Source organism: Candoia aspera, chromosome 4 (genome assembly GCF_035149785.1).
Source record: "Candoia aspera isolate rCanAsp1 chromosome 4, rCanAsp1.hap2, whole genome shotgun sequence".
NCBI classification, from domain to species: domain Eukaryota; kingdom Metazoa; phylum Chordata; class Lepidosauria; order Squamata; family Boidae; genus Candoia; species Candoia aspera.
Window position 1 is genome coordinate 117,964,077 of NC_086156.1, and position 27,922 is coordinate 117,991,998.

The following is a 27,922-nucleotide window of genomic DNA, read 5'->3' on the forward strand; positions in this document are numbered from 1 at the left end:
GTTGCCTTGTTATTAGCAATGCTTCTTAAGGCCCACTCAACCTCACTCTTCAGGATGTCTGGCTCTAGCTCACCGACCACACTGTCAAAGCTATCCGCGATATTGTTATCCTTCCTATACAGGTTTTCTGTATATTCTTGCCACCTTTTCTTGATCTCTTCTTCTTCTGTTAGGTCCTTGCCATCTTTGTTTTTGATCATACCCATTTTTGCCTGGAATTTACCTCCAATGTTTCTAATTGTCTGGAAGAGGTCTCTTGTCCTTCCTATTCTATTGTCTTCTTCCACTTCCGCGCATTGCTTGTTTAAAAATAATTCTTTATCTCTTCTGGCTAACCTCTGGAATTTTGCATTTAATTGGGCATATCTCCCCCTATCACTGTTGCCTTTTGCTTTCCTTCTTTCTTGGGCTACTTCTAGTGTCTCAGCAGACAGCCATTTTGCCTTCTTGGTTTTCTCTTTCTTTGGGATGTATTTTGTTGCCGCCTCCTGAACAATGCTGCCAACTTCTGTCCAGAGTTCTTCCGGGACCCTATCTACTAAGTCCAGTCCCTTAAATCTATTCTTCACCTCCACTGCATATTCCTTAGGAATATTAGTGAGCTCATATCTAGCTGATCTGTGGGTCTTCCCTAATCTCTTTAGTCTGATCCTAAATTGTGCAAGAAGAAGTTCGTGATCTGAACTACAGTCAGCTCCAGGCCTTGTTTTTACTGACTGTACAGATGTCCGCCACCTTTGGCTGCAAAGGATGTAATCAATCTGATTTCGGTGTTGTCCATCTGGTGAAGTCCATGTATAAAGCCGTCTCTTAGGTTGTTGGAAGAGAGTGTTTGTTATGCAGAGTGAATTGTCTTGGCAAAATTCTATCAGCCTGTGTCCTGCTTCGTTTTGTTCTCCCAGGCCATACTTACCTGTAATTCGAGGTGTCATTTGACTGCCCACCTTAGCATTCCAGTCTCCTGTGATGAAAATAACATCTCTTTTAGGCGTGTTGTCCAGTAGGTGCTGCAGATCCTCATAGAACTGCTCTACTTCAGCTTCTTCAGCATTTGTGGTTGGGGCGTATATTTGGATCACTGTGATGTTAGATGGCTTGCCCTGAATTCGAATTGAGATCATTCTGTCGTTTTTTGGGTTGTATCCAAGCACTGCTTTAGCCACTTTACTATTAATTATGAAGGCTACTCCATTTCTTCTGTGGTCCTCTTGTCCGCAGTAGTAGATCTGGTGGTCATTTGATGTGAAGTGGCCCATTCCAGTCCATTTCAGTTCACTGACGCCCAGAATGTCTATCTTTAATCTTGTCATCTCACCAATAACCACATCCAATTTGCCCTGGCTCATAGATCTTACATTCCAGGTTCCGATGGTGTGTTGATCCTTAGAACATCGGATTCGCCGTTCACCACCAGCACCGTCGGCCGCTAGCCGTCCTTTCGGCTTTGAGCTAGCTGCGTCATCACGTCTGGGGCTAGTTGAGCTCATCCTCTGTTCCTCCCCAGTAGCATTTTGACCATCTTCCGACCTGGGGGTCTCATCTTCCGATGGTATACCGACATATCTCTGGTTGTACTGATCCATTTAGTTTTCACGGCAAGAATACTGAGGTGGGTTGCCATTACCTTCCCCAGGGATCGCATTTAGTCTGACCTCTCTGTCATGACCTTCCCGTCTTGGGTGGCCCTTCACGGTTTAGCTCATGGCATCATTGAGGTGCTCAAGCTCCAGCACCACGACAAGGTAACGATCCTTTGCTGAAGTGGGCAGGCTTACATAGGTGTAAAGTATTCAGAATGTTGCCATGTGAAAGGAAAGGCTTTGTTGGCTTAATTTGAAAGCATTCTTCCAGAAATACAGCTCGGGAGGGCTTGACTCTCTTTCCTCCTCAGCAGCCTTTGAGACCCACTTCTCAACCTTCAGCCTGGCATTTGGGTTGGAAGGACATCTGATCTGTCACTTGTCAGGGGCCCCCCAAAGGCAGCGGGGTGGGCCCGTTTCTCCCCGATTTTGAGCAAAGGCCTGCTTTGTTGGCAGTCTGGACAAAGCCCTTTGTGTGTGGATGGGAGACCATATTCTCACACAGCCCTACACGAGTGTTTCTCAACCTCAGCAACTTTAAGGTGTGTGGACTTCAACTCCCAGAATTCCCCAGCCAGCTCCTCAGCAACTTTAAGATGTGTGGACTTCAACTCCCAGAATTCCCCAGCCAGCTCCTCAGCAACTTTAAGATGTGTGGACTTCAACTCCCAGAATTCCCCAGCCAGCTCCTCAGCAACTTTAAGGTGTGTGGACTTCAACTCCCAGAATTCCCCAGCCAGCTCCTCAGCAACTTTAAGATGTGTGGACTTCAACTCCCAGAATTCCCCAGCCAACATGCAAACGGGGTGGACTAGAAGACCTTCTGATTCCCCCATCCTACTTTGCCAGCTGGGCCAAGCCAGTGTTACTCAACCTTGGCCACTTCAAGGTGTGTGGACTTCAACTCCCAGAATTCCCCAGCCAGCCTGGGGAGTTGAAGTCCACACATCTTAAGGTGGCCGAGGTTGAGTAACACTGCCCTAACTTAACAAATGCAGCAAAACTAGAGAAAGTCCACATGCGCACACAGGCACACGGGCAAGGCTGGCTGGGGAATTCTGGGAGTCGAAGTCCACACATCTTAAAGTTGCTGAGGTTGAGAAACACTGCTCCAGAGGAAAAGCATTAAATTAGAGGTGAATCTGGAATAGCTTCCCCAACGTCCTGCTCTCCAGCTGTGTGCCCGTCTTAAATCCAGCTGCTGAGAGGTGACAGGGACGGGGGAATCTCTCGCGCCACGTCTTGCTTGCGTTCCTCTTGACTGCAGCTGGTTGGTCCCTGGGTGGCCCAGAATCCTGGTCGGATCAGCCCCAGACCACACTGGCAGGGAAAGGTGGGTGCCGCCTCTGCCACAGTGCTCTGGGGTCCCAGAGGAGCAACCCAGGTGCCTTTGTCTTCATGCCCAAACCCCAAGACGGATGAAGACCAGCCCCCCCACCCCCGGGAACTGGGTTGGTAGCAGGTGCAGGGTGGGACTTGCATCTCCTAATGGCTGAGTTGCAGGAGGGAGGCCTGTCCAGCAGTGGGTCCCCCCCCCTCGCAGAGACCCAGAGTCATTGTCTTTCAAGGGTGCACCAGCCCACTTGGAGCTTCGGATCCCTGTTCGTGCTTTAATTGCACGTGGACACAGAGCTTCACCAGAAAGCCCTTGCCTTTTTACAAGTCCAGGCTGAGCAGTTGTATCCCCTCTCCCCCCCTCCTCTTCCAGGCCAGGGCCCAATTTCTTGACGTGGGGCAAAGATGAAGTGATGCTCTGAGGCTGGGGGTTCTCAATGCCATGTGGGCCCCTTCTGAAGACCCCAGACCAGGGAAAGAGACTGCAGCGGGATGGCTTTGGGGAATCCTTATGATCCCCTCTTGGGGGTGGGGAGATGCTCTGCATTGTGCAGGGCGCAATTCCATGGATGCTCAGAGGCGTCTTTTCAGCTTGCTTGCAGAGGGCGGAGGGTGGCCCTGTCTCCTGTCCCCATTGGGAGAAGGGTGGGGAGGATCTCTGATTAGCCCTAGGGATTAATCAGCTTGGAATAGCCCACGCAGGCCTGGGCTGCTGGCTGACACAGCGGGGGGGGGGGGGGAGGTGAAAAGAAGGACTGAAGTTGCCCATCTGACCTGCCTCCCTGCTTAGCTTCTTGGGAGAAAGCTAATTCAAATCCCCTGAACCAGCATCCCCTTTTCCAGGGTCTGGCTGGCGTTACTGATGAATTTTCTGGAGGACGTTTGCACAGGCTCAGAGATACTTTTGTCTCTGGTTGTCCGGCAGGTGAGCAAAACAGCCCAGGAGGGGAATTGGGGCAGGAGATTCAGCTTCTGAAGTTGGAAAGCCGAATTTGAGAGAGGGCGCTGCCCGCCCCCCACCCCACCCCCCAAGCAGTGACAGAGCTCAGGCCAAGAGAGCTGCAGGGTCTCCGATGAGTTGCCCTTGTGATAATCTTCAGAGAATCAGACTGAGAACCTCTGGGAAGCCAGTGGGAATAGGTGGACTTTGGCTGGCGGGCGTGCCTGCTTTTGCACAAACAGGACAGGAGAGATATCAGTTTAGTTTAGTTTAGTTTAGTTTAGTTTAGTTTAGTTTATTATTTATTTTATTTTATTTTATTTTATTTTATTTTATTTTATTTTATTTTATTTTATTTTATATTTTATTCTTTTCTTTTCTTTATTAAATTTATACACTGCCCATCTCACTGTGGAAGTGACTCTGGCAGCCCTGCAGTTGCCCTCTGCATAACGTTTTAAAGGCTCCCTTCTGTCAAAAACATTGGCTGGCCAAAGTGAATGGACTGTATGTGACTTGGGAGTCTCGTCCCGGTACGGATTACGTCTTGATATTTTCGCCCAAGTGCAGCGCTTTCACTGGAGTGCCACCTTGGAGTCGGTGGCTCTCTGGCGCTGCGAATTCCCCATCAGAACCTCCGCAGGCCCCCGAAGGTTGCATTGCCGCTGCCTCCCCCCTTGATTCTTTCCAGCAACAGAAGCGTATAATAATTACAGAAACAGTGTGTCGGTGAGGTTGCGCTCATGTCTCACACTTTTGTGTGCAAGTAGCTTGGAAAGTGCGGGAGAGAAGGTCTGCACTGACGCAAAGCCGGAGGTGAGTCTGTCTCTGCAGCCAGAGTTTGTCGAAGGTGCAGTAATGGCTTGGCCTGTAGAAAGGCAAACCACGGTGCTTGGATTCATTTTGGAGCTGCAAGCAACAGCCATTAGGGCAATGTGTGACAACAGGACCAGCGGCCCGCAGAGGTGGCTTTTGAGGGGCGGCCGTGGCTGAAGGCAGAAAGCCAGCAAGGAATCTAGTGATCAGCCATTCTGGTTTGGGGTTGGAATTCAGGGTCGTGTGTTAAGAGCTCCTCAGGTTGGGCCACGGTCTTGCTGTGCTAGGCAGGGAGAGAAACCCAAATTTCTTGCAAATGGTCCTAAATGTTTAAGAAAAATTGTCGGTTGGTTCCATCCTTCTGCTCTGGTGAAAGAGTAACAGCATGTAGTGTTTGATACGACTGCATAATCTTCATAATCTCCCAGTGAGCCTGCTTTCAGCTGGATGATGGACGCTGTAGTTTAACTTCAAGAAGACTCTGACTCAAGGCAGGCAATTTTAGACCTTTCAGCGTGCCCGGGGTCAAAACCCTGTTAACTGGCGTGTTAGCAAGCTGTTCTGCAACGCTCCCTATCCAGCAGGTGGAAGAAAAGACAGTAAGGGCAGCAGCCTCAGTAGGATTCAACCTGCTTAAAATTCAGCTGCTTAGTTTGTCCCTACGTCAAAGCTGGGAGTTTTTGTTGCAACCGTCCTGAAGTCTGTCCTTGAATGAGAAGGTGGAGAAGGTCCCAAAAGAGAGAGGGGCAAGGGGGAGGGGAGAAGAGTGCCCTGGTATGGGCAGGGAGGGTGACATTTCTGCATGATTTGGAACCAGTCGGGCGGCTGGCCAGGGCAGGAGAGATCCCTGTGCGTCTGGACTCTGTTCTCACGCATGTCGAGATGAAAATTGATCAGGGTTGTGGGCACTGCTGGGACACCATCCCACCCCTGGGGTCCAGCTTGTTCTCTTTGAATCCAGGGGTTTGGCCCACAAGAAAAGCAGCCCTTGAGATTCTGGGTGAGGGTTCCTCACGGGCACCCAAACCCAGAGTCGCAGCATGCAGCCAACTCTAGTTGATTCCCCCAAACAGTTCTTGGTCAGTTCTTGGAAGGGAGCACCAGACATGACGGAACTCAATTCCCCAAAATAATAGAAATATCCCCCAAATGGTATAGATGCAGCTGGGAGATCACCAGGAGTTTGAGAGAGGTGTTACCCTTTTACCAAACCAGCAGTTTAACTCAGTTTGGTACATTTAAAGTTTGCTATAAGTAGGAATAACTACAGCCCTGGAATTTGCCAAATGGAGGTTTTCCTCTTCCCCTGGATTTAAACAATGAATTGTCTGAGTGGGTTATCCAGTTCTGTATCCAGAACCAAGTACTGTGTATTCCTTGGTGTCGCAATCACCGTGTGGGTGTTCCTGTGAATTCTGGAGAGAGGGGAACTTTATGACGAAGAACAGCTTGGGATATTTTATTTTTATTTATTTATTTATCCATTCGATTTATATTGCCGCCCATCTCAAACCAGTGACTCTGGGCGGCTAACAACAATAAAAACAGCCATAATATAAAACAACAACAAGAATAACAAAAATTAAATATAAATATAAGTAGAGCCGAGCGATCTTAAAAGCCACTGGTGTTAACGTAACCAGAAACGGGGCCCTTCCCACACTTGGCATGCTTCTCCACTGCTTCTCAGCAGCCCCGGCTCCAAATGTGGGCTCTGAAATCTTGGTCGGGTGTGGGGAGGCTGGTCTGGCCAGAGAGAAAACACTTCAGTCCGTTCTTCCTCTTCTGCTTGAGGGAACGGGACCCCAGGTCATCCTCATCGCGACCTGAGGGCATTGTGAGTGGGCCAGGCGCCTTTCCTCCCTGCCCCCGAAATTAGCAGTATTTTTCCTGTCTCCAGAAGAGCAAGCAGGAAAAACCCAAACTCTCTGCTCCCCACATTTGGAAAAAATAACATGAAATCCATAAATATCCCCAAAATGGTATAGATGCAGCAAGAACCATGTGCCACTGTGGGGGAAAGAGGCAGGAGAGAACAGGACAAGGAAGAAGCTCGCCTGAGCTTGCAACTGACGCAGACGATACATTTCAATGAATCCCTCGAAGCGGGCTCAAATTTGAGATGGAACCAAGTTAAATGCAACACTTTTCTGCAAGTTTGGAAGCACACTTACTATTTATGTGCAGGGGCGTGCAGAAGTTTGGACTCCCTTCCAAAACTTTGGAATACCTCCTGTGGTAGAAATTACAAAGATTTCCTGCAGGCAGCTACGTGTCTTCTTGCTCCCACTTTTGGGATTTTTCCTGGCAGCACTTCAAGGTTGATCTAGATCAGTGTTTCTCCGCCTCAGGAACTTTAAGGTGAGTGGACTTCAACTCCCAGAATTCCCCAGCCAGCCATGGGGAATAGCCAGTCAAAGTCCACACATCTTAAAGTTGCTAAGATTGAGAAACACTGATTTAGAGATTTTTTTACAAGCTTCCCATCTCTGCTAAAGTGAATTATCTTCATTCCCAAAAGCTTGGGCAGCTGCTTAGAGGATCTGTGGTGCTTCAAAGTAGAAAGAGCAACATAAACTAAGAGATGAGGGAGGGGGTAGTATTGTTCCCTGGCTTGGTAGACCCCTTGTGGCAGGGTTCCTCAACCTTGGCCGCTCTAAGCCGTGCAGACTTCAACTCCCAGAATTCCCCAGCTGGCTGGGGAATTCTGGGAGTTGAAGTCCTCACGGCTTAGAGCGGCCAAGGTTGAGGAACCCTGCCTTGTGGGAGGTCCTCATTGGTGATCTCCTTGCTGGTCTCCCTATAAATGCCCCTTTCGACTCTTAGCTCAGCCAAAGGGCATCTCTTCATCATCATTTCTCCTCATCGGCACGTCTCCAACTGGACTTCCAGTATCTTATTTTTGAGAAGCTCCCAGCTGTCCTGTGCTCCGTTTGACCTGCAGATTTCTGTCCGTGGAGTCCTCCCCAAAATCCTCTAAGCTCGCTAAAATTGGCCCCCTTGACGTTTCATGTGCCTGTTTCTCTATCGGGAGCATCTTGAACCCCGAGATGACATGGCCACATCCTCCCCAAGTTCCCACTGCTTTTACCTCCTCAGCCACCAATTCCCTCTCGGTTAGGATCCGGCCTAGGAGATCGCTTCTTCGGCCATCTGGAAACCGAAATAGCAGGACCCCTGAGGAAGGGTGGAGACTTGGCCAGTCTTGGCCATGTTGGTTTTCCAGCAGGTACCCAGATAGTTGAAGTGCCTGGCTTGGCTGTCTGTGCCGCACCCTGACAATGGTGTATCTCCCCACCCCTCTTCCTTGAATTCCCACCAGATGTTCTTGACAGGGACCCTCATGCTCCAATCCCTGGACCTCACCGTGTGTGGTGTGCCCATAAAATGCCAGTCTTCCTGCTCTCCTCATTCATCCTTCGGAATAAGCTAGACCAGTGTTTTTCAGCTGCAGCAACTTTAAGCTGGGTGGACTTCAACTCCCAGAATTCCCCAGCCAGCATGATCCCAGGACTTTGTGTCCCTCTTATTTCTGGGTTCTGTCCCTTACAGGCTTCAGCTGAATAAATACATACTGTCTAATTCTATGGGCTGCCAAAGCTGAATGTACCTACTTTAAGGTAAAGGTAGAGATGGGAGTTCAGCTTGACCCCAGGAAGGCACCCCGCAGTTTTCCTGGCAGAGACACAGAAGTGGCTTGCCATGGCTTTCTGGGATCCCGATGTTGCTTCCTGGTCCACAGCCCTGGGACCCTACAGGGGTCTTCAACTGGAGCAAGGACCCACTGGGTCCACCTTTTTGGAAAGAACCAGGATTCTCTGCAGGACGGAGTCCAGAAAGTCAAGATGGCTGCTTTGATGGTATGATCAAAGCTCTGCCTGTTTTTATGGGCATTGCGCATAAGGGGCACCAAGCACCACTGACAGGAAAATGGGGTGGTGGGGAGGCTGTGGCCTTCCTAAGCAGCCCCCAGAACAAGAGGAATCCCACTTTGAGGTTCTCTTGTACTGAGTGGGGGCTGGTGAAAGAGAACCTCCAGGTTCAGGAGCAGTGCATCTCCGGATGCCACTGTTGTCGCTGCCTCCCTGTCCTGCCCAAGGGCTTTCTGCTTGGAGGCGGGCCAGGCAGAGCACCTCCACCACCCCACCTCACCCGCCCGCATCCTTGCTCTTCGCCTGCTGGGAGGAGCGGGAGGCGGGGGCCGCGCCCATCCTGGGGGAAGGGGATTGGACTTGGCAGGCTGCCGGCTGGGGGGGGGCACAGCAGCTGGAGCCCGCGGGGCGGAGGCGGCGCAGGTGCGGCCAGTGCGCGGCGGCGGCGGCGGCGGGCAGCCGATGGGCCCCGGCGAGGGGCGGCCGAGCGATGGGTCTGAACGGCGTGTCCCCCGCGTTCCGCCAGCCGGGCTGCTGCTCGCCCGTCCTGTGCCAGTGCAAGGTCACCTGCAGCAACCGGACGCTCTCGCTCGTCTTCGGCTGCAAGGTAGGGCCTCTCCCCGCCCGCCCCCGGCCGGCGGACTCGGCCGCCCGCGCGACGCGCCCGTGGAGCGGAGCAGCCCGTCCGTCCGCCCGCCCGCTCGACTCCGGCTGGGGGAACCGCGGACGGCGGCTTTCCGTTGCCCACGACCGGAGAGAGGCTGGGGCCGTCGAGGGTGGCGGTCCGGAGCCGCCCTCACCCGAGCCGGTGGGCAGGGGTCGGCCCCGGGATCTCCGGGCCGGCGAGCCTGGAGGCCGCGGAGGGCGGGCGGCGGCGACAAAACGGGGTGGGGCGTGGGGGCGGCGCGTCCCCTGTCTGCCCTCGCCGCAAGATGCCCGGTCGGGGGCCCCGGGCCCCTCCGCCTGCCTCTTTCCAGAAGGGGGGCAGCTGGAAGAGGGGAGCCCCGGGAGGCCGCCCCCCAAGCGCGAGAACGCGGAGCACCGCGCGGGTCTAGTTGCTCCGCCAGGGGTTAACTTGGCAGTACTTTCGGGGGGGGGCGGCGGCGGCAGGAAGACCCCCCTGGCCAAGGGGCCTCGGACCCTGGCCCGGAGTCAGCTCCCACGGAGCCGGGAAGCCCCTCCCGGAGCGTGGCTGGCGTTTGAGTTTCAGCCCGCCGTCCGGCTGCTTGAGTCCCGTCCCAGTCCCGCGGGGGGGGGGGGGGGGATGATGGGAATCGGAGTCCAAGGCAGCAGGAGGGATCCGGGCCGGGGAGGGAGGGCAGCCCCCGGCCTCGCCCCGCCCCGCGGCGCTACTTCGCCAGCGGCTCCTTCCAAGGCGGACGGTCGGCTCGCCGGTCCCCTAAGAGGCTTTGGGGATTAACCCGGCGCTGCGGCCGGGGAGGGGCGCCTCGGGGGGCAGCAGATGGGAGGGCGGGCCGTGGCTCTCGCCACCAACCAACCAGAGCTCGGGGGCGGGTTTAATCATGCCGGGGGCTTGGGCGCTCCCCCAGGGTAGCCAATCGGAGGGTGCCGGGGGGAGCCGCACCTCCCCCCCGCACCCCACCCCATTTCTTGTGTGCGTAGCAAATAATTTTGGGAAACCCGGGGCTGGACTGTCGCTGGCCTCCCCCGCGGGGATTCTCTTCCAGGTGGGAGGGGCGTTGCACAAGTCCTGGTCCTCGGCTGCTGCCTGGGGTAGCCTTACGTCAGGTCCTGCGGGGCTGGGGGGGCGTACCTGGCTGTCCACGGATTTTCCCCTTTTTCATTATTTGGCTCCTCCCGTTCCAAGAACTTTGCCAGAGAAGTTGCCAGTCTGATGAGGTGGTAAAGCAACAGGTGAAGCCCTAGAGCAGCGTTCCTCAACCTTGGCCACTCTAAGCCGTGCGGACTTAGAAGCAAAGCTGGCTGGGGAATTCTGGGAGTTGAAGTCCACAGGTCTTAAAGTGGCCGAATTTGAGAAATACTGCCCTAGAGTGCCCAGCTTGAAACGATGTTGGAAGGAAGATGCTTGAACATCTCCAACAGCCTCCCCAAAGCTGGTGCCCCCCAGGTAGTTTGATCGCAACTCCCTTCATCTCCAGCCAAGGAGTTGGACTTGTGGTCCAAACCATCAGTTGGGCCAGGTGGATGGGAATAGCCTTGTAGCTGGCCCAGGCACAGTCTGCCTTTTCACCCTGGCCCACCCTCTTCTGCTGGATAGGATTGCACCAGAAAGGGGGTCCTGGAAGTCCAAAGGTGCCTTCGTCTCCCCAAGGAGAGCGCCTGAGGATGTTCTTAGGACCTGGGCGGCCTAAGGTAGAGGACAGTCAACTCATACCCCGTGTCCCTGAGTCTTGCTTGGAAAGGGCGAAGAATTATGACAGGCATCAGAGATGGGCCTGTGGAAATTCACTGACCTGTGGAAGTTCACTGTCAAGCTCCTGACAAGAGTTGGGGCCATTTCCTTCCATAGTTTCTACATTGTGGCCCATGGGGCAGGGAGTCCAAGAGAGGCTTTCCAGAGTTTCCAGTGGAAACAGAAGTGGGCTCTCAGCTCTCTTTAAATCTTCCTTTTCCTTCTCTTTCTTGTGGCCTCAAACCCACATTATATTATATATTTCAATTTTATTTATTTAGAAAATTTATATAGCTGCAAGAAGGCAAAGCAATTTATCAGATCTGTATGCTACACATATGTGAAGGTGAGCGGTACACAATTCAAAAAGATCCGCTGTGAGGACTTGTACCAACTCCCAAGTTAAAAACCACAAAAAATGGGAGGATCCCAAGAATGGTAGAACTAGCCACAAATCACTGCCGTGCACATTGCTACGGCTGATTCCCAACTTCAGCGACAGACTCAAGCACATATTTTAAGCAGTGGGGTGTTGGCTGACTAATAGCAGTTGGAAATGTCCATCCTCTTGTGATTGCAGGGGAAGCAGGTGGGTTTCAGAAGTCCTGAGGCAGCTTCCTCATCTGGGCAGGATCTGGAGGACTTCCTTCCCCGGAGCCTGGCTCCTGGCTGGCCACTCGGCCCGCCCCATACTTGGGCCCCCCTCCTCAAGTCTTTGGTCCCTGGGACCTGGGTGGGCCCTTGTTCTCCTCACCTTCTTCTTGAACTAGGCCCAGCCTCGGTGGGCTTCAGCCCAGTCCTCTTCAAGGCCTCTCACACCTCAGTAGGACATGATCCCCTGTGCACAGGGGGAAACATGCTAGTCACCATGGAGATAATGGGGTTTGCAATGAACAGGCGGCCATCTCAGCAGATTCAAAGGGGGAGAGTAAAGGCGGGGCTGGTTCCCAGGTGATGTTCCTAGCCAAGCCCAGGAAGTTCATGAGAAGCAGCCCCATCCCAATCTGTGCAGCATGGGCTTCGCTGTCGGCTCGGGGCGGCTCTTCCGACTTCGGACCGGCTCCTCGGGGTGGGTATGAAAAGAGGCAATATCAATAACTTAGGTCTTGCATTGTAAGGTAACGGGGTGGCCTGCTCCTGAATCGGTCTACTTACTGGGGAAGGAAAACCCATTAGCAGCCTGCCTCATCTCGGTGGGGGTTGCATCCTTAACTCCTGGCAGAAATTCTGGGATTGCTGTCCTCCTACAGGGAAAAAAACAACAACAACTTAGGTCCTGCTGTAGAATATGAACTTTGGTGTAGATCAGTGTTTCTCAACCTTGGCCACTTTAAGACATGTGGACTTCAACTCCCAGAATTCCCCAGCCAGCAAAGAATTCTGGGAGTTGAAGTCCACATGTCTTAAAGTGGCCAAGGTTGAGAAACACTGTTAATTGATGAAAGGGTTGGTGGTGGTGGAGGAAATAAATCATGGTCTACAGGTAGTCCTCAACATATGACCGTTCATTTAGCAACTGAAGTTTCAACAGTGCTGAAAAATATGACTTGCGGCTGGTCCTTTCACTTACGGCTGTCGCAGCATCCCTGCAGTCACATGATCAAAATTCAGGCGCTTGGCAACTGGCGTGTATTTATGACAGTTGCAGCGTCCCGGGGTCACGTGATCACCATTTGCGACCTTCCCAGCTGGCTTCCGACAAGCAGTCAGTGGGGGAAGCTGGATGCCCTTAACGACCACGTGATTCACTTAACAGCCATGGTGATTTGCTTAACAGCTGCGGCAAAAGTCGCTGTAAAATTGGGCGTGAGTCCCTTAATGAGTGCCTTGCTTAGCGACAGAAGTTCCAGTCCCAATTGTGGTCGTAAGTCGAGGACTGCCTGTATTTGTTGATATCCAACCCTATTGCAGTTTCAGCCACAAGGTCAGGCAATGTCTGAATCTCCTGTTTGGGAAATGGTGGTTTTTCTGCACTTCCAGCTTTGTAGGCTAGACAAGCACAAGGCGTATTTATGTGAACCTTAGCGTCCTTTTTGACTCTGGTGCAGATTTGGGGTGGGAAGGTCTGCTCTCAGCAAATTCCCTGGGCAGAATTTTCTAGACTCTGCTGGGTCAGCGCATTGCTTCCTCCTGAAAAATGCTTGTTTTGTTTTTTCCCCTTTTAAAAAACAATGTCACGGAGCCCATCCTGGAGGTATGAGCAAACGCTCCTTTGGGTTTATGGCACAATCTCCGGCTGGCTGCCTGCTGATCAGGGGAACGGTGCGTCTTTCTGCAGGAAGAAACACAGCAGGTTATGCTATCTCAGCTGAAGAAGATGGCTTGCAGACCATGCGAACTCGGGCCATAAGGAATGTCCCAGGCTTACAGTTTTTGCCACATTTGAGCTTATTTTTAAATTGATGGGCTGGTTATAATATCTTTCTAAAGTTCTGTAAACATGTCCTTCCAAAATGTTGGAGTTTAGGAATAAGAAATATGGAATATTCCCATTAATGAACGTGCTCCTCTTCAGCTATTGGGGTCAATGCAAAAAGCTGGAAATAATTTTCAGAAAATCAGGTGCATGCAAAAAAAGAAAAAAAAAACTGGGAAGGTTTCAGTCATGCGTTTATAGCTGCCGTCTTGTGTTCTTTGGCTCCCCTACTGTGGTCCCTGCTGAAAGGTGGGGTGCATTCTGGCCCTCTGCCACTCTAATTTAATTTCCTCTCACCAATTTCCCAAAAAGTTTATTTAAACCAGAGACCAAGTCACAGTTCCATTGAAGCAAAATTATTTATTACGCTGCTGGAGGAAAGTCTAAGCAAAGCCTAAAAAGGATGGGGATGGGATGGATGGTACTACAAAAAAAAAACATTGATTGATTTGATTTGATTTGTTAAGGTTGACCAACTCCCAGAAGACTTTAGGTGGCTTACAGAATATCAAATATAGAATTAAAAACCCAGTTAAAAGCATAACTTAAGAAAACTTCCTGGACAACAACAGCGATAACACTGAAGGAACAAAGGTGTTATTCTATGAGTGTTTCTCAGCCTCGGCCACTCTGAGATGTGTGGACCTCAACTCCCAGAATTCCCCAGCCAGCCTTGCTAACTCTAACTCTAACCCTAAGCTTGCTGGTTAGGGAATTCTGGGAGCTGAAGTCCACCCATCTCAGAGTGGCCGAGGCTGAAAAACCCTGCCTATGAACACGGTTACTTTTAGTGAGTACCTCTTACAGGTTTATCTCATATTGTCCTGTGTTGCCTCAAATATTTTTCCCCTAATGTTACCAACATTCCTGGCTTCCTGAGTATTTTATGGCTTATTGTATTCTCAAGTCCCTGTGAAGGTAATTAAGGCAGTTTTGCTTCATTTGGCCCATCATAACTGGTGCCCTATTTGCCACGCTGCTGGATCTGCGTGGCTGAACCTGTCGTGACGTCACAGCAGTTCAGCCAATGGGGCAACGGGCTTTGCCGGCACAGGTAAATCTTCCTTTTGCTGGGCCTCAACACGGAGGGTTCTCCCGAGACGTTAGAACAACAGGGCCACTGTTCACATCAACATCTGGAAAGGGTCCAGGATAAGAAGAAGACAGCCATAACTCGGGTCCATGACGGAGCACGCCCCAGCCGTGGCGGCCTTGAGCTGGGTTGCGGCTTCAGCTCCCAGAGCACCTCCCAACCCGGATGGCTTCCCGTGGAGCAGACTTCATGGGCCCTGTGGCCTCTGTAAGCAGAGGCATGAAATCCCATAGCCGGAGGTGCCACATGCAGAGGCAGCGCACCCATGAACACCACATGCCGGAATGCCACAGAGCAGGATGTCTACAGTGATCCTCTGCCTCCTGGAAGCATCTGGTTAGACGAACGAGTGGATTGAGCCATCTTGGTTTGATCCACCAAGGCTGAGATGCTGGCAGGGCATTACTGGCCTTGCAGTCCTACAGATTTGGCGGCTACAGGACTAGGATCGGCAACCCATCCAGCGCTGGGCGTTGTGACGTCATCCTGCCAAGGAAGTCAGTGATGCAAGTTATAGATCAGTTGCAAGATGGCATCGTGATGTATGTGGCATCACATACAACGTCTTCCTCCCCCCCTTCGCAGGGACTCTGTTTTCCTGCTGGCTGGGGAATTCTGGGAGTTGAAGTCCATACGTCTTAGAGTTGCCGAGTACGAAAAACGCTGGTTTAGCCCGTCTCCGCCCTTCCTGGTGAAGCTGCGATCTTGAGTGGCTTTTTCACTGAAGGCCTTGGGAAAGCTTCTCCCCTGTGCCTCCCCTGCTCTGGGGAGTCCGTCCCGGCTGCGCTGCTCCTTGGTTTGCCTCCCCAAAGCATGTCAGGAGCAGAATGCATCAGCCCCTTCTGCTCGGGGGGTTTCTTGTTTTTTGAGGGCTAATCAACCATAATGGCCCAGCTCTGGTGGAATCTCTGTTCTTCCTCCAAGCAAAAGCATGTGGGCCCTGGAAGCATCTTCTGCTTACGGTTTTTGAAAAACGAGACTCTGAAGGGGACGTGTGGGAAGCCCCACTAAGGCCCGCTGGGTCCTCTTGCCCTTCTGGCGCAAGTCAGCGTTGCCTCTCGTCCACGGAGGTGGTGCAGATGTTGCGCAGCAGCCCCAGGCATTTCTGCTCAGCCGGCCCTGGCCCTGCTGGGGGATTGACCCAGAAGTCCAAGGGGAGACCCCCTTTCCAGTTCCAGATCATCTTCCCGGCCTTTCCTGGAAAATCCAGACTCCGCCTGTGGCAAATGTTCAGTCCTCGTTCTCTCGTTACAGGGAATTGGGGCATCTTTCTCTAAATAGTAATGTCCAAGGCAGGGAAATGTTGAGCGGTGTGACCACTGCTGTCTTTTTCTGAGGCTTTCCTAGGGAGTTGCAGCGCTCCCTTGGCCTTGCTGGGGTCGAGACTGGTGCCCAGCGGTGCGACTTTATTTCCCCAGCTCCGTCTTAGTTTTCAATAAGGTGAAACCCGTACATTTAACTCAGAGAAACCTAGGGGTGGAAGGGTCCTTGAAGGTCCTCTAGTCTAACCCCCTGTCCTGTATAGGAATCCTCAGGCCATCCCAGACTGTCCCGCCTTTGCTTGAAAACCTCCAGTGACGAAGCCCCACGGTGCCCCAAGGGAGGCTGTGGCCCTGCTTCACCGCTCTCACGGCCAGGAAACCCCTCCTCGCTTCTGTTTTGCACCTCCCTCTGTAAAGTTTCGACCCGCTGGTTCTGGTCCGACCCTCGGAGAATGAATCCACCCGCTCTTCCCTGGGACGGCCCTGCAAGGCTTGGAAGGCGGCATTCGTGCTCCTTCCCTTCTTTAGGCCGAGCCTCCCCGGTTCCTTTAACCGTTCTTTGTGGGAATCGGCCCCCACGCCCATCTTGGTCGCTCTCTTTCCAAACTAATCTGGGAAACTCAAGCTTCGCCAGTTTTCCTTGCCAGCCTCCAAGCATCATCGGTTACATGATGCCCACAGTCCTTGTCCGGCAGTTTGCACATGCGATCCATCCAGCACAAATCCAGTATTCATTTCTGGTCCCAATAGCATACTTTTCTGCAGAGGCTGTTTGCATCTACGGCTGAAAACACGTTTTGGAGGCCAGGGTCAAATTGGGGTGCCCCCCCCCCGTTCGGTGTCGGGGGAGATTCTTGCTAAAGCTTCGTCTGCTTTGCTTTTTGTGGCTTCAGCCTCTGTCTTCTCAGCCTTCTGGTTCCCCGTCAATCCACATTTTCAAAGTCCCAGTTGGACGGTGTTCTGCAGGCTTCAGTAACTCCTTCACTCCAGACAACTGAGCTGCAAGGGAGCAGCCGTAATTATTTCTTTCCCTTTGGGGAATCCTGAAAAGAAAAAGAGAAGAAATCAAGATGGTAGCTGAGTAGAGAAGGGGACATTTTCCCCAAATCCTCTTCAACTCCCCACTTCAGTTTTGTTCCAAGCCCATATTTATGCACACAAATCTAGATCTCTATACTGTATTTCCAGTGGTCCAAACATAAGCTAGCTAGTTTTTTTTCGTGTTGGAAAAGCCAGTTTGCACACCTTTTTATGTATTTTACTCTGTGTGAGGGCATTGGGAACAGCATGCAATAAATTCAGGGTTTATTGCTAAATGCTGGGCACCCGGAAAGTGAATGCATTTGATTCAAAGCACTTTTTCAGTGGAAGGGAAGGTACTTTGCACATGCCTAGAAGCACGGGAGCGGTAAACGTTGCAAGCATCAGGTCCCACAGGATTCAGAATTCACTGCGGTAGATCTACACCGCGGGTGAGTTTTGCACTGAGTGCTGCCATAGGAAAGACTCACGCAGCTCAGCAGCAAGCCTGCCACCCCTCATGTGTTGTGGGGCACGTGTGGTTACGATTGCATCTCAGATAAGAGAAAGCAGGATGTAAATATTGGCTTGTGTGCGTGTGAGAGAGAAAGAGAAGATGATCCCGTATCTCAGAGGCTTCTGGATGTTGCTTTACTCCAGTGGTCCCTCTGCCCAAGAGGTCCATCAGCCTCCCCACGGGGACCCCAACTTGGCTGGCCAAACCCTTGCTGCCTCCCTGTTTTCACTGCCCCTGAGCTGCGATCGCATGCAAAAACTCTCACACAAGCAGACAAAAGTTGAGTACGGTAGGACGTTTGCTGACCGCAGGAGCCCTTCTCTCCTGATATTCAGAGATGGCTACTGAAAAAACACGGCTGACCAAGAGGAGTTACGATGGCGTGGGCTTTATAAAGCAATCCAAGCAGTAAATATGTTCTGAATTTTGGATTAAACTTTGGGATGCAACATTTTGCCTGAAAAGGCTCTTGAGTGGAAAGTCTGGGAGGGAATACCCAAATGGGGTTACGATCTTACAGGCTGAAATGCACAGAAGTTCCAGCTCTTCAAGATGAAAACAACTCAGGGAAGGGGGGTCCATATAACTGGGTGTCCCAAATGTTTGTTTAGTGGCTCTTGATCGGGGGGCATTTGAAAAACGTGCGCTCAAACACGCTCTTCTGCCCTCCTTTCCAGCTTCAGTTGATTGATTAATCAGCGGATCTTTATATTGTGCGCGGCTCACAAGACTGACAGTTTTGGCATGCATACTGCAATTGGTGATTCCCTTCCTGTCAAAGACCCCCCCTTCCGTTTTCTGCAACTGTTGCCCCCCAGGGATGAAGGTGGGCTGCCTTTTGCAAAATGTAGCTTTTCCCCTCTTCAGCTCAAGGCTGCCCCTGGAGAAAGTCTTTTCTGGCACATTTTTTTGATGGCTCTAGATGCCAGCTTGCCGGGGAAGAGGTTAGCAAGCAAAAGGTCCTTGTTGGCCACTGGAAGAGACAAAATTCTGCCCCAAGATGGGTCTTGGCCTGCTCTTGATGTGAGAGGTTGTCGGGAGGCTGGAAAAGCCGTGGGAAATTTGACGCGAGCAGTGAAGCTCCGCTGCTACGTGGCAGCTCAGCCAAGATGGCAAGAGAGCTGGGAAGAAGATCTTGAGATCACCCAAGAACAGTTTTCCTCAATGAACTCACTATGAATGAGCTTAAAAGTCAGAAGAAGTCTGGTAGCACCTTTTCCAACCAACACCTTTTATTAAAAGGCTGCTTATGAAATCCTTCTGAAGTTTGGCTGCTGTAGCCTCACACGGCTCTCCTCCTGCAGTGAATCGGCGAGGGTTGACGTTCCTCTCCCTGTTTCTGTATCTGCCCCAGAGGAGCATTAAAGGCACCATCCTGAAGCCTGTGCAATTTCTGCTTCCTCGATCCTGCCCGGCGAGGCGGGGCTTGACACTTGCATTCCGGGGGCTCGGGGGACAGCCATTCACTGGGAGGACTTGAAAGGGGGAGCTGATGCGTTCCTGGTGCGCTGGTGTTTTGAGGGCCAGCAAGATTCCATGTTATCTCCAGGTTGGGAGCAGCTGCCCCCCAGTCCCACTTGCGGGGGAGCATCTCCGCCTCCTGCTTGGGAGCTCCGTGGAGGCGCCTGACTGGCTGCTGGGAGAACGAAGGGGCTGGCCTAGATGGCCCTCCGCCTCACCAGGCGGGACCCCTGCTGTGTTCCAGCTGGGAGAGGGATGGCAGTCGTCCTTTTTGTGAAAATGTGCAGTCTGAGTGTCTCAGGGGAAATCACAGCAAAAGAAGAGGAGGGAAGGGAAGGCGAGTGGAAGAGGTCCTCCTCCTCCTCCTCCTCCTCCTCGTCATCATCTACATAATACAGTAGACTCTCAGTTAACCGGCACCCATGGGGATTGGTAGATGCCAGCTAAATGTAGTTCCTGGTTGCTTGAGAGTTACTATTAAACCCTAATACCCACTAGATGGCAGCAGAGAGAGACAGATTTTTTTTTGCCGGTTGCTTGAGCGGGCCGGTTCTTTTTTTTTTTTTTTTCCGCCTGCTTGAGAGTCCCGGTTGGATTTTTCTGCCAGTTGCTTGAGTGCCGGTTAACTGAGAGTCTACTGTACCTCTCCAAGTGATTCTTGAAATGACAATTTGCAACGTGACAATTCAATGACACAACTTGCAATGGAAAGTGTTTAACCATAGAGTCAAAATGATGCAACACTGATCATAGATAAAGATTCCAGAACTGTGGGATGTTGGCAAGTTGAGAGGGGAGAGATCAGTTCAATGCAGTGCTTTCCAAACTTGGCAACTTTAAGATGTGTGGACTTCAAAACCCCTGTCTGACTGGGGAATTCTGGGAGTTGAAGTCCACACATTTTAAAGTTGCCAAGGTTGAAAAACGCTGGCTTAATGTAAAGCACCCCCCATCAAGCCCCCAGTAGATATCATGGTGATGTCATATATATCCTGGCATTATTGTGCACATGCCGCAAATTATGTGATTTTTTAAAAAATTGATCATTCTTCTTAATGAAAAAAAGTTCATTTTGACATTTGTATCTCTTGCATAGTGAGGTTGTTCTGTGTGACATTACTTGTCTCCTTTGGTCCCCCCAGTGGACACCGATGCCCCCACCCCCAAGTCTGGGGTCTTCTGCATGAGCAAAAGCCCCAGCATTCCTCTGGCCTTGTTCCCATGGTTGTGGCCGGCATTTGCAATAGACCAGGGTACTTCCTCATGTGTGTGTGTGTGTGGGGGGGGAGGGTATTGGAGAACAGGGCTCTGGGGTTAATTTTAGAAGTGGCGGGTGCTGGCTCTGGGGCTGCCTCAGTGTCCCACTCTGAGCCCTGTTAGGCATGTGAGACAGGCATTTTGCACGTGCTCAGACCTATTTGTGACTTTCCAGATTGTAGGAACTGAACTCTGCAATTCAGAATAAGCTCCGGGGTTAAAGCCTGGCTCTTCCTGGTCAGGGTTACGTGGCTGGGTGCGATTGAGTGAGTTGCTGAAAGGGACCTTTTCTCTGCACAGGAGACCTTTTTCTCAAAGGAAGTATTAAAATGCCTTTTTAAAAATAGTTTTTAAAGCCTTGTCTGTGCTAACTGGGCATTGTGGAAATTGTAGTCCAACGCTATCAAGGGCTTGCGTGCCCGAGAGCTTCCTTCCATTCGATGTTTTTCATCTGGAAACTGTTTGGGGACATGGAGAAATGTACCTCTTAGAAATTGAAACGCGTTGATTTTCCCAAATACTGTTATTTCTTTCGGTGGCTTTGTTGCATTTCTCCTATCAGTTTTCCTGGGTTGGCGATGTTTAATGGCTGTCCCTCCCTGTCCCCGCGCGGTGACTTTGGGGGCGCCGCATCTGTGCCCTTGTCTTTGGCCAGGGGTGCCCATGGGGGGCAGGGTCAAAAAAGTAAGGGTGGTGGGCACGACTGTGTGATTGGAACCCCATCTTTTTTATATACTGTATGCAAAGGGACAGGGCTTCAATCACGCAGCCCCCGCTGCCATCTGGACTTTTCTTACCTGCCTGCAGACCTCTGGCACAGGTGGGAGGACAAATTCTGGAAATGGGGAAGGGTCCTGTGGGGTTCAAGGCCCTGACAGAGGGCAGAGTGAGATGCAGCAATGATGTTTGGGGAGGAAGGCATCAAGAAAAGTTGCTGGACCATCAGATGCCCTTTTGGCACCTTGAGGGTCTGCGTTGGCTCCTTCCAACTGGCCAGTTGGGTGCCTCACAGTCCCAAATTTGGAGGGAGGGGGCTGGGGGCTGCAAAGCAGAGAGACAACCAAGTGGGGTGGGAGGAACTGGCGCCCTTATTTTCTCCTGAACGGCCCGGTTAGCAGAGGCTGAACAAGTTACAATTTGGCCACCGTTGCTGTCTTTCTAAAGATGTGGGCCCGGTTTGGGGGAGGGGGGAGGTTGGGGGTGCCGTGGCCTCGCTGTCCCCAGCTCTGGGGTCCCGGGACAAGCCCTGGGCACAGATCCAGGTGCTGGCCAGAGTGAAAATCTCCCGCCTCCCCCTCGGGTCATGCCAGGCGGAGGGGCATCCGTTGGCACTGATGGTCTGCCTCTTTCCTTCCAGAAATATCGTTACCAAGATGAAGACAGCCCCCCGCTGGAGCACAGCCCCGCCCACCTCCCCAACCAGGTAAAGGCCCCCGAGCTGGTCCACGTGGCGGAGAAGAACCTATCCCAGATCGAGAGCGTCCACGGCTACGTGTCTCACTCACACATCTCCCCCATCAAGGTAGGAAGGGGGGGCACGGGTGCCCCGGCCAGGAGAGGGGGCACCGTTCTGCCGCTGCCACCACTGGCGCACCTGGCCCCGCCCACCCCTGCCGCACCCCCCTCCGCACACCCGCACCCACCGTGGTCTTCGCTGGAGTCCGCGGGCACGGTGCCCCAGGCGCTGGCATGATGGCCGTGTCCCTGTTCCAGTGCGCAAGACGTGGTGCATGTCGAGATGTATTTGGGGTTACGTGCAGCAAAGCCTCGGGAGAGGCCGGCCCCCCTCCGGGCTAGAACCCTGCCTTTGGTGCCTGCGTGCCATGCTACCGCTTTGGTGCGAAGAACCCTTCTGTGTGCATGTGAGTCTTTCTGTGGCACAGCCGGCACAGCCGTGTGGCGCTTTCCTTGTCACGCCGAGTGGCTGCGCACAGGCTGCCTTGGCTGCAAGTGCGTCTGTGCGCTGCTTCTTGAGGATCTGCAGACCCGTGGCTTTCGGGTCCTAGGTAGCGAGAGGCCAACGTTTGCCTTGGATTCTGAGGTCCTTAGAGGGTGACGGGTGCTCCTGGCATTGGAAGAGTTTCCTTGACCTGCCCGGCGTGGTCCCCTGCACCCTGCGACGCACGGACAGTTTTTGGAGGGAAACCTGTCATCCGAGGCTACTTCAGCTGCTGCACGCTGTTGCTGACGAACGCCTCGCTCTCTGCCAGAAATAAGGCTCTGCTCAGTGTTGTTCAGTGGTGCTGTTGGCAGAAGGTGGCGCGTAGCTCATGCCCAGGGAGCAAAACCATGAGGCGGAGGGGGGGCACAGAGCTTGTGTTCTTTCCAAACGGCTGCTCGGTGTGCTGTGACGTGTATCTTGGTGTCTCTGTCTTTGCGGCATGCTGCGGCACAGCGAACAAATATACAGGTAGTCCTCAACTTATGATCACAATCGGGACCAGAATTTCCGTCATAAGTCGTTGCGGTCGTAAGTCAAGTCACCATGTGACCAGACCTGATTTTACGACCATTTTTTCAGTGGCCGTTAAGCGAATTCAGCTTCCCCAATGGGTTTTTTTTTGCTGGGAAATGGCAAAAAAGTCACAAAACACGATCACGTGACTGTGGGAGACTGCAACTGGTTGTAAATGCAAGCCAGTTGCCAAGGGCTCGAAATGTGATCATGTGACTGTGGGGGTGCGTGTGATGTTTTGTGACACTTGGAAGTGCTTTACTGGCTGTAAAGCACCCATTCTGATGCCGTCGTAACTTTGGACTGTCGTTAAACAAATGGTCATAAGTCGAGGACTACCTACAGTATATGTGGTCCCGGCAAGTTGGAAGATTATGTTCTTTAGCTTCCTGTTATTTGCTGAGTTTTCATGGAGCATTAGCAGGTTACTCCTGACTTTTAGATGTGAAACTATCTTGTGCACACACAGACCAACCAGAACACTTACCCCTGAATGAAAAAAAATCTGCTGAAAAATTGAATTTCTGCCAGATTTTTTGAACTTCCCCTAATTTCCCCTTTTTCCCCAACTAGGCCCAGGTTAGTTTTCGCCTGCCCCAGGACTGTATTGGATTCTGTTTCCCCTTTGCCCCAAAGACTTGTGATTTCAATGGTTCTGAAATTGCAGATGGGCAGAAAAGTCCCATTGTAGAAGCAAAAAGCCAGGTGTGATTCTGGCAGAGGGGTGGGCTGCAGCCCCCAGCGCTGAATTCTGAAATATAGTATAGATCTCCTGCATCATTCAAGGCTACCTGGACATGAGGCAGGCAGTGGCGTACCCGGCACGTTTGGCACCTGGAGTGCGTAACTTTTTAACACTCCCCCTCCTCTGTGGCTGCTGCACTGTGCCACCAGCTGTCAAACAGCTGATCGGTGTGTGGGCGGCAGCGTCCTGACAACACGCTTGCCACCAACCCTCCAAAGAGCCACCTCGTTGTCCCCAAGTTGCCAGACAATGCACCCCCTTCTGGCCTGCACCTGGGGCAGAGTGCCCCCACTGCCCCACCCTGGGTATGCCAGGAGTGGGCATGAGTGTATGTCCCAATAGAAGAGAATTTCTGTAGCTCAGGGTTGCGCTGGGGAGTCCCTGGTGCCCTCTGAGCCTGGTGGTTTCCTTGCGGGCGTTTCGTGGCCCGACTAGGCAACACCATCAGCGCGAGGGAGGGTGGGCTTTGCACCCTCTTTATACACAGCGGCTTGCCCTGGCTGTGTTGGGTGTCTGTGTGTCAGAGTGTGCTGGAAAGCATTTGGCTCGAGAGATCAGCAAAATCACACAACAGGCATTTCTATAAAAATAAATTTATTTACCTTCAGCAAAGGATCGTTACCTTGCCGTGGTGCTGGAGCTTGAGCACCTCAATGATGCCATGAGCTAAACCGTGAAGGGCCACCCAAGACGGGATGGTCATGACAGAGAGGTCAGACTAAACGCGATCCCTGGGGAAGGTAATGGCAACCCACCCCAGTATTCTTGCTGTGAAAACTAAATGGATCAGTACAACCAGAGATATGTCGGTATACCATCGGAAGATGAGACCCCCAGGTCGGAAGATGGTCAAAATGCTACTGAGGAGGAACAGAGGATGAGCTCAACTAGCCCCAGACGTGATGACGCAGCTAGCTCAAAGCTGAAAGGACGGTTAGCGGCCGATGGTGCTGGTGGTGAACGGCGAATCCGATGTTCTGAGGATCAACACACCATTGGAATCTGGAATGTAAGATCTATGAGCCAGGGCAAATTGGATGTGGTTACTGGTGAGATGTCAAGATTAAAGATAGACATTTTGGACATCAGCGAACTGAAATGGACTGGAATGGGCCACTTCACATCAAATGACCACCGGATCTACTACTGTGGACAAGAGGACCACAGAAGAAATGGAGTAGCCTTCATAATTAATAGTAAAGTGGCTAAAGCAGTGCTTGGATACAACCCAAAAAACGACAGAATGATCTCAATTCGAATTCAGGGCAAGCCATCTAACATCACAGTGATCCAAATATACGCCCCAACCACAGATGCTGAAGAGGCTGAAGTAGAGCAGTTCTATGAGGATCTGCAGCACCTACTGGACAACACGCCTAAAAGAGATGTTATTTTCATCACAGGAGACTGGAATGCTAAGGTGGGCAGTCAAATGACACCTGGAATTACAGGTAAGCATGGCCTGGGAGAACAAAATGAAGCAGGACACAGGCTGATAGAATTTTGCCAAGACAACTCACTCTGCATAACAAACACTCTCTTCCAACAACCTAAGAGACGGCTTTATACATGGACTTCACCAGATGGACAACACCGAAATCAGATTGACTACATCCTCTGCAGCCAAAGGTGGCGGACATCTGTACAGTCGGTAAAAACAAGGCCTGGAGCTGACTGTAGTTCAGATCATGAACTTCTTCTTGCACAATTTAGGATCAGACTAAAGAGATTAGGGAAGACCCACAGATCAGCTAGATATGAGCTCACTAATATTCCTAAGGAATATGCAGTGGAGGTGAAGAACAGATTTAAGGGACTGGACTTAGTAGATAGGGTCCCGGAAGAACTCTGGACAGAAGTTGGCAGCATTGTTCAGGAGGCGGCAACAAAATACATCCCAAAGAAAGAGAAAACCAAGAAGGCAAAATGGCTGTCTGCTGAGACACTAGAAGTAGCCCAAGAAAGAAGGAAAGCAAAAGGCAACAGTGATAGGGGGAGATATGCCCAATTAAATGCAAAATTCCAGAGGTTAGCCAGAAGAGATAAGGAATTATTTTTAAACAAGCAACGCGCGGAAGTGGAAGAAGACAATAGACTAGGAAGGACAAGAGACCTCTTCCAGAAAATTAGAAACATCGGAGGTAAATCCCAGGCAAAAATGGGTATGGTCAAAAACAAAGATGGCAAAGACCTAACAGAAGAAGAAGAGATCAAGAAAAGGTGGCAAGAATATACAGAAAACCTGTATAGGAAGGATAACAATATCGGGGATAGCTTTGACAGTGTGGTCAGTGAGCTAGAGCCAGACATCCTGAAGAGTGAGGTTGAGTGGGCTTTAAGAAGCATTGCTAATAACAAGGCATCAGGAGACGATGGCATCCCAGCTGAACTGTTCAAAATCTTGCAAGATGATGCTGTCAAGGTTTTGTTGTTGTTTATTCGTTTAGTCGCTTCCGACTCTTCGTGACTTCATGGACCAGCCCACGCCAGAGCTTCCTGTCGGTCGTCGACACCCCCAGCTCCCCCAGGGACGAGTCCGTCACCTCTAGAATATCATCCATCCACCTTGCCCTTGGTCGGCCCCTCTTCCTTTTGCCCTCCACTCTCCCCAGCATCAGCATCTTCTCCAGGGTCTCCTGTCTTCTCATTATGTGGCCAAAGTATTTCAGTTTTGCCTTTAATATCAATCCCCCAAGTGAGCAGTCTGGCTTTATTTCCTGGAGGATGGACTGGTTTGATCTTCTTGCAGTCCAAGGCACCCTCAGAATTGTCCTCCAACACCACAGTTCCAAAGCATCGATCTTCCTTCGCTCAGCCTTCCTTATGGTCCAGCTCTCGCAGCCATATGTTACTACAGGGAACACCATTGCTTTAACTATGCGGGCCTTTGTTGTCAGTGTGATGTCTCTGCTCTTAACTATTTTATCGAGATTTGTCATTGCTCTTCTCCCAAGGATTAAGCGTCTTCTGATTTCCTGACTGCAGTCAGCATCTGCAGTAATCTTCGCACCTAGAAATACAAAGTCTTTCACTGCTTCTACATTTTCTCCCTCTATTTGCCAGTTATCAATCAAGCTGGTTGCCATAATCTTGGTTTGTTTGAGGTTTAGCTGCAAGCCAGCTTTTGCACTTTCTTCTTTCACCTTCATCATAAGGCTCCTCAGTTCCTCTTCGCTTTCAGCCATCAAAGTGGTATCATCTGCATATCTGAGATTGTTAATGTTTCTTCCAGAGATTTTAACTCCACCCTTGGACTCCTCAAGCCCAGCTTGTCGCATGATGTGTTCTGCATACAAGTTGAATAGGTAGGGTGAGAGTATACAGCCCTGCCGTACTCCTTTCTCAATCTTAAACCAGTCCGTTGTTCCGTGGTCTGATCTTACTGTTGCTACTTGGTCGTTATACAGATTCCTCAGGAGGCAGACAAGATGACTTGGTATCCCCATACCACTAAGAACTTGCCACAATTTGTTATGGTCCACACAGTCAAAGGCTTTAGAATAGTCAATAAAACAGAAATAGATGTTTTTCTGAAACTCCCTGGCTTTTCCCATTATCCATCGGATATTGGCAATTTGGTCTCTAGTTCCTCTGCCTTTTCTAAACCCAGCTTGTACATCTGGCAATTCTCGCTCCATGAACTGCTGAAGTCTACCTTGCAGGATCTTGAGCATTACCTTACTGGCATGTGAAATGAGTGCCACTGTTTGATAGTTTGAACATTATTTCGTGTTTCCCTTTTTTGGTATGGGGATATAAGTTGATTTTTTCCAGTCTGATGGCCATTCCTGTGTTTTCCAAATTTGCTGGCATATAGCATGCATTACCTTGACAGCATCATCTTGCAAGATTTTGAACAGTTCAGCTGGGATGCCGTCGTCTCCTGCTGCCTTGTTATTAGCAATGCTTCTTAAGGCCCACTCAACCTCACTCTTCAGGATGTCTGGCTCTAGCTCACTGACCACACCGTCAAAGCTATCCCCGATATTGTTATCCTTCCTATACAGGTTTTCTGTATATTCTTGCCACCTTTTCTTGATCTCTTCTTCTTCTGTTAGGTCTTTGCCATCTTTGTTTTTGACCATACCCATTTTTGCCTGGGATTTACCTCCGATGTTTCTAATTTTCTGGAAGAGGTCTCTTGTCCTTCCTATTCTATTGTCTTCTTCCACTTCCGCGCATTGCTTGTTTAAAAATAATTCCTTATCTCTTCTGGCTAACCTCTGGAATTTTGCATTTAATTGGGCATATCTCCCCCTATCGCTGTTGCCTTTTGCTTTCCTTCTTTCTTGGGCTACTTCTAGTGTCTCAGCAGACAGCCATTTTGCCTTCTTGGTTTTCTCTTTCTTTGGGATGTATTTTGTTGCCGCCTCCTGAACAATGCTGCCAACTTCTGTCCAGAGTTCTTCCGGGACCCTATCTACTAAGTCCTTACTGTTCTTCACCTCCACTGCATATTCCTTAGGAATATTAGTGAGCTCCTATCTAGCTGATCTGTGGGTCTTCCCTAATCTCTTTAGCCTGATCCTAAATTGTGCAAGAAGAAGTTCGTGATCGGAACTACAGTCAGCTCCAGGCCTTGTTTTTACCGACTGTACAGATGTCCGCCACCTTTGGCTGCAGAGGATGTAGTCAATCTGATTTCGGTGTTGTCCATCTGGTGAAGTCCATGTATAAAGCCGTCTCTTAGGTTGTTGGAAGAGAGTGTTTGTTATGCAGAGTGAGTTGTCTTGGCAAAATTCTATCAGCCTGTGTCCTGCTTCATTTTGTTCTCCCAGG

General features: G+C 51.2%; 1 protein-coding gene and 1 long non-coding RNA gene across 2 annotated transcripts in view; both read left to right on the forward strand.

The window, feature by feature from the left end:
- LOC134495998 (uncharacterized) overlaps window positions 1-27,922 on the forward strand; it is a 159,640-nt gene that overhangs the window by 35,170 nt on the left and 96,548 nt on the right. The gene's annotated exons all lie outside the window — the stretch shown is intronic.
- The window catches only part of DLG4 (discs large MAGUK scaffold protein 4), a 38,113-nt gene continuing 31,494 nt past the window's right edge, over window positions 21,304-27,922 (forward strand). Inside the window, exon 1 of the mRNA XM_063301701.1 lies at window positions 21,304-21,465. The gene's annotated coding sequence lies outside the window, so the exon portion shown is untranslated. The remainder of the gene's footprint in view (window positions 21,466-27,922) is intronic.